Source organism: Chiloscyllium punctatum, chromosome 17 (genome assembly GCF_047496795.1).
Source record: "Chiloscyllium punctatum isolate Juve2018m chromosome 17, sChiPun1.3, whole genome shotgun sequence".
Lineage (NCBI taxonomy): Eukaryota > Metazoa > Chordata > Chondrichthyes > Orectolobiformes > Hemiscylliidae > Chiloscyllium > Chiloscyllium punctatum.
The window spans coordinates 1,294,250-1,300,268 of NC_092755.1; the positions used below are offsets into that span (position 1 = coordinate 1,294,250).

A 6,019-nucleotide genomic window follows, 5' to 3' on the forward strand; every position below is an offset into this window, starting at 1 on the left:
TATCTACATGCGACTTAATCTCTGTCTTTTATTGGGAACCATCTCTTTCATTGTAACCATCAGGAAAGACCATTTCGTTCGCCAGAAAAAGAAATGAATATGTCATTAACCTTTGTTTGTTTCATGTCCAAGAATACTCAGATCAATAGCTCCCTTGATTACCTCTGCTGGTCATGTTCGCAAAGAGATCGAGCAAATTGCCAAGTGTGAATTTCCTTTCAATAAATAATTTTGACTCAATTTTGCTGCAAATATCTTTTCCTAACTTTGTGCTTTTTTTCCTTTTACATTGGTGTCTCGCACCTTACAAATGACAGCAATGGTATAAAAGGAGATGGAAACATTTCACTCATGTCAGCAGCAGCTTGCAATGAGATCATGGCTGATTTGGTCAATGCTCAAGGCTGGTGCGCTCTCTGTAGTCATGGCCGAGTGGTAAAGGCGATGGATTTGAAATCCATTGGGGTTTCCCCACGTAGGTTCGAATCCTGCTGACTACGTTATGAATGCTTTCCTGCTGGAGCAATTCAAACTTCAGGATGCCAGTTTTGCAAACCAGCCTGTCATTTGATTAGACTTGGGAAACTCGAGTTCTTCATCAGAAATGTTCCATATTTTAAACATTATCTCTGTTTCTCTTTCCAGATACACTGCTCGACACATCGGGTTTCTGCAGTTGCTATTAAACGTCCTGAGCAGAAGTGCTGCTTTTCATTAGATTCCTTTAATCCCTTGTCCTCTGTTCTCTGACTCTGGTCATTGGCAATACTTCCTCCTGCTCGTCAGAGTACTCATTCCCCACCGCTCCCTCTCACATCATTACAAACGACCGCAGGAATTTGCCACTTAACCATCTTTGTTCCAAAGTGAAGCTCACCAGCCGAGGGAATCTCCCCACCAAACGGGACTTTTCATCCCTGGACATGGTGCACGCCAGAGGATTGTGAAGAGATACTGTGAAAATATTGTCAGTTGGCAGGTGGAAAAATGTTTAGGAAGCAAATCATATAATCTAGCCTCCAGCTTTGGAATTCTTGAGAAACTCTTTGGGAAATGGAATCAGAGGAGAATGAAGAAGTGTGAACTGTCAGTCCGAGTAGAGGAAGGGACATTGACTCTGATGTTCTTGGCACAAGAACTGATCTGAGAGATTGAAAGAATTCTCACTCCCGTACGTGAGGAATACAAACTTCATCTGGACTCTGGGACAATGAAAAACTCTGGAACACTCAAGACAATGTCCAAATATTGACTGGGATCACTACAGTACGAGTTCTATAGATGGGTCAGTTTTTGTCCAGTGTGTGCGGGAGGGCTTCCTGACAGAGTATGTAGAAATGCCTTCAAGGGTAGAAGCCATTTTCGATTTAGTACTGGGTAACGAGCCTGGCCAGGTTTTAGATTTGGAAGTAGGTGAGCACTTTGGAGACAGCGATCACAATTCTCTCAGGTTTACTTTCGTGATGGAAAGGGATTGGTGTACTCCACGGAGCAAGAGTTTCAGCTGGTGGAAGGGAAATCACGATGCAATGAGGTTAGATTTAGGAAGCGTAGAATGGGGTAGGAAACTGCAGGGGGTGAGCACATTAAAATGTGGAGCTTATTCAAGGAAAAGCTCCTGTGTGTCCTGGATAAGTATGTACCTGTCAGGCAGGGAGGAAGATATAGAACGCGTGAGCCGTGGTTTACTAAGGAAATGGAATGCCTGGTTAAGAAGGACAAAAGTCTTATGTTCGGACAAAACGTGAAAACTCAATTAGAGCGCTCGAGGGTTCAAACGATATCAGGAAAGGCCTAAAAAGAGAGCTGAGAAGAGCCAGGAGGAGACATGAGAAGTTGTTGGCAGATAGGATCAGGGTTAATCCTAAGGCTTTCCATAGGTATATCAGCAATAAAAGAATGACAAGAGTTAATTTGGGACAGTCAAGGATAATAGTGGGACGTTTTCTGTGGAGTCGGAGGAGATAGGGGAAGCACTAAATAAATATTTTTCGACAGTGTTCGTGATAGAAAATGAAAATGTTGGCGAGGAAGATACATAGATACTTGCGTCTAGTGTAGTCGATATTGAGGTTCACAAGGATTAGGTGATAGAAATACTGCAGAGTGTGAAAACAGACAAGTCGCCTGGGCCGGATGGGATCTGTCCTAGGATCCTCTGGGAAGCAGGGGAAGAGATTGATGAGACTTTGGAATTGATCGTCAAATCATCGTTGTCTACAGGAATAGTGCCTGTGGAATGGAGCATAGCATATGTTGTTCCCTTGTTCAAAAAGTTTCGTCGAGGCATCCCTGGTAATTACAGACCAGTCAGTCTCACTGCAGTTGTTGGTAACGTGTTGGAAAAGGTTATTATAGATAGGATTTATGACCATCTCGAAAAGAATAATCTGATCAGGGACAGTCAGCACGGTGTTTTGAAGGGTAGGCCTTGCCTAACGAATCCTGTTGACTTTTTTGACAAAGTGACCAAACAGGTAGATGACAGTAACCCAGTTGATGTGGTGTATATGAGTTTCAGCAAGTTGTTCGATAAGTTTCCCCACAATAGGCTATTATACAAAATGCGGAGGAATGGAACTGTGGGAGAGATTGCAGCTTTGATCAGTAATTGGCTTGCTAATAGAAAACGGTGTTGTAGTTGTTGGAACATGTTCTTCTTGGTGTCCAGGTCTTGGCGGTGTACCACAAGGGTCGGTGTTAGGTCCACTGCTGTTACATGAGATCTAACCTTGCCAATCAGTCTCCCATGGGAAACATTATTGAACGCCTTACTGAAGTCCATATAGATCACATTTACTGCTCTTCCCTCATCAATCTTTTTTGTTACTTCTTCAAAAAACTCAATCAAGTTTGTGAAACATGATTTCCCAAGCACAAACCCATGTTAACAATCCCGAATCAGTCCTTGCCTTTCCAAATACATGTACATTCTGTTCCTCAGGATTCCCTCCATCAATTGGAGTATTCTTGGCAGATGCAGTTTCATGTAGGGAATGCGAGGTCATATACTTTGTTGGGAAGAATCAAAAGACACACTAGTGTTAAAATCGATAGAAATGCAAAAGAAGTGCCGTGCAGAGGAGTCTCAGTGTTCTTATACATGAAACGAACAAAGGTTAATCACATATTTATTTCTTGCTGGCAACAAAAACCTTTTCTGATGCTCACAATTAAAGAGATGGTTTCCAAGAAAATAGGAAAATTAAGTCACCAGTATAGTAATCAATTGCCAAGATATCCCTCGTGATGTTTTATGAGACATGTGGGATTTTATTTGATTTTGTTTCTCCAAACGTTTTTACAATGGAACCGAGAGTTTTAGATGGGAAGTTAAGATCACGCATGACTATTGCCATTTTTGTCACTCACACGCATTTTTTCCTCCTGTACGATTTATTTCGCTTTGTGGTTACTGCGAGTGGGCTTGTAAACTACACATGCTTGTGAGTTCATTCCTCACTGTTCCTGAATTCCAGCCAAACAGACTTTACATCCTTATTTCCTGAATCAAGGTAATCTCTAACCATTGCATAAATGTCATTAAAACTTAGGTATTTCACACGCCTCTGTATATCATCTTTCAATATTAATTGATCCTTTACTGTATTGCAGTTGTGCATAAGAAGAGAAAAATCGAATAGAGAATGGTGGACCTCCGCTTCACACACCCGTTATTGAAGCGAAAATGCAGATTACTGCCCATAATACGATCGTGGAAGCATGTGCCGAACCCTCAGGAAACACAGAATAAGTGCAGTGCCACAGGGCATGTCAGGGACAGTCCCAGAAGGACAACAGAAATGCTGCTCTAAGCTCCTTTTTTGGATGTATTTCTCAATGAGCAATAGAGTGTGACATGTTTTCCATCAGGAGTTATCTCACACAAGGAAGTAACCAGTGCTGCAGACGGTCATATTATCCGAATTCCAAGCCCTGGAATCAGAGACATTCAATATTCTGTGCATAACTGCAAGGAACATCTGTCCGAGGCGATTTTACAGTCCAGATGAAATTATGAATGCAGCTCTCTAGTTGTCAGCCTCTTTCTCCTATGTCGTGTTTCGTGCAGTCCATGCGTGGAATCTCGTCAACCACGTTTGAACTGCACATGATGGGGTATTGGGCCTTGTTTTCTCGTGAGTTGTCTGAGTGAAGCCCTCGGTTTCTGTGCTGTCATATGTCCGAGTGTTCGGAGGAATCTGGATATCGTTTTCCAGAATTTGTTTTTAACACAGGGAAGCATGATTTAAAAATTACCTCATAGCAAATCCGCGTTGCGAACTTTGTGTGCCATGCATTTGCGAATGAAGGTGGGTGGATATTGGTTCTTGGCAAAGAATTTGTGTGGGCGTCAGTCCAGCAGTCCCTAGTAGCAATACGTACAAACGGCAGGGGCCACACATTCGACTAGAATAGCACAACAATAATAGGACAGGGAAGCAGAAGACAGCCAGACAATTCATGGAAGCAGGGCACTCATCCACGGATTCCATCCATTGGACCCAATCTGCAATCCCAACAAACGGAAGCAGCGGGAATTAAACCAAATTAATTAGTACCAAAACATGAGAGCAGCACTTCACAGGAACCTCTGCAGAGCTGAGAATGTCACCCAGAAAGGGACGAAAAGTCTACAAACCATCTTCCTAGCGTCACGAACTTTTCAACAAGAACACTAGAAGCATCCGAACTTCACATCTTTCTGCTCCAAGACACTCCGCTTTTCCACAACAGAGAATTGCACACTCAACTACCGCGTGTAAGAAGAGAATTTCAGCCCCTACACGACCAAGGGCGGCAGTAAGAGCGAGGGGAAACAGCTGCCACTGTCATTCCACAGCTACAAACGCTCTCTTTGTAAGGTACATTATTGTATGAATGTCGGGGCAGCAGTAGAATATGGGAACTAAACAGCCTGCGCTGTGTATTCATATTCTGGACAATGTGACTTGTTCACAGTTTTCCCTGAAAGTGAGTGGACGTCGTTATTTCACCGCTGTTGTGAAGCCAGATCCTGCACTGAATCTGCTCCCTGGTTTTTAGTTGTTGTGGCTAAAAGGTGGACAATCGCAACGTGAAACTTTGTTATAATTCTCTCATTTCCTTCATTACTGTCCTGGTGAGGGAGGCTGGAGATTGGCTCGCTCGCTCAGATGGAGGCACCAGCGCATTGTTGACCTAATTTAATCGAGAATATAATTGGTAATATCACTTTGCATGGTACATTTCTCTGTTTTGTTTAATGTTACTTGAGCACTTTCTGTTACTTGGCAATGCACTAAATCTCCAGAAAGTCGGGAAGCTCCATTTGGAATTGCTTCGGTGTTATTTGTGTGAGCAGTTCTTGACATACACGTCTCGCACTGCCCCACAGACAGAAGTAATGAGTTTGCGTGTCTGATAATGACTCTGCCTTTTGAGTTTTGCACTTGGTCGACGTTAAGAGCTGTCAGTTTTTGGATTTACTGGAGTGTTAAGGGGATAACACGATTTGTGAGGTTTTTTTTAGTCAACGAAATTATTTGATGGAGAACTTGGGAATGTATCAAGGAGAATGGCCATTGTCTGTAAATATCTGGAAAATATTCCTCTCTGTGTCATTTCAAAACATTACGCCTCAAGAAAAAAATAAAATTCAAACACGCTAACTTAGTAACAAACAGCATGCGTTTTTGCAAGTGGTCTATTCAAACTGTTGTCAGGTACTGGAGTGTCACAGAATTGCCGAGCATGGAAGCAAACCTTCCTATCCAACTTGCACCTGTTGAACAGATGACAGTAACTAATCTAAATATATTTGCCAATATTTGTCCCTTATCTCTCCGAACAATTCCTGTTTGCATACCCATTTAGATGCCTTTGAAGTGTTGTGAGTGCACCAAACTCTGCCACTAAATGTGACAATTTATTCCACAAGCACAAAAATGTCTATTAAAAACAAGTGTTGCTCACGTCCCTTTCAAATTGTACTGCTCTCACATTAAACCTATGCTATCTCACTGTAAACTCATGTGAC

At 42.4% G+C, this 6,019-nt stretch overlaps 1 non-coding gene across 1 annotated transcript; it reads left to right on the forward strand.

Moving 5' to 3' along the window:
• The first annotated feature begins 418 nt into the window (after positions 1-418).
• Positions 419-500, forward strand: trnas-uga (transfer RNA serine (anticodon UGA)). Its single transcript has one exon. It is a non-coding gene; the product is annotated as a tRNA-Ser (tRNA).
• Positions 501-6,019: the final 5,519 nt, after the last annotated feature.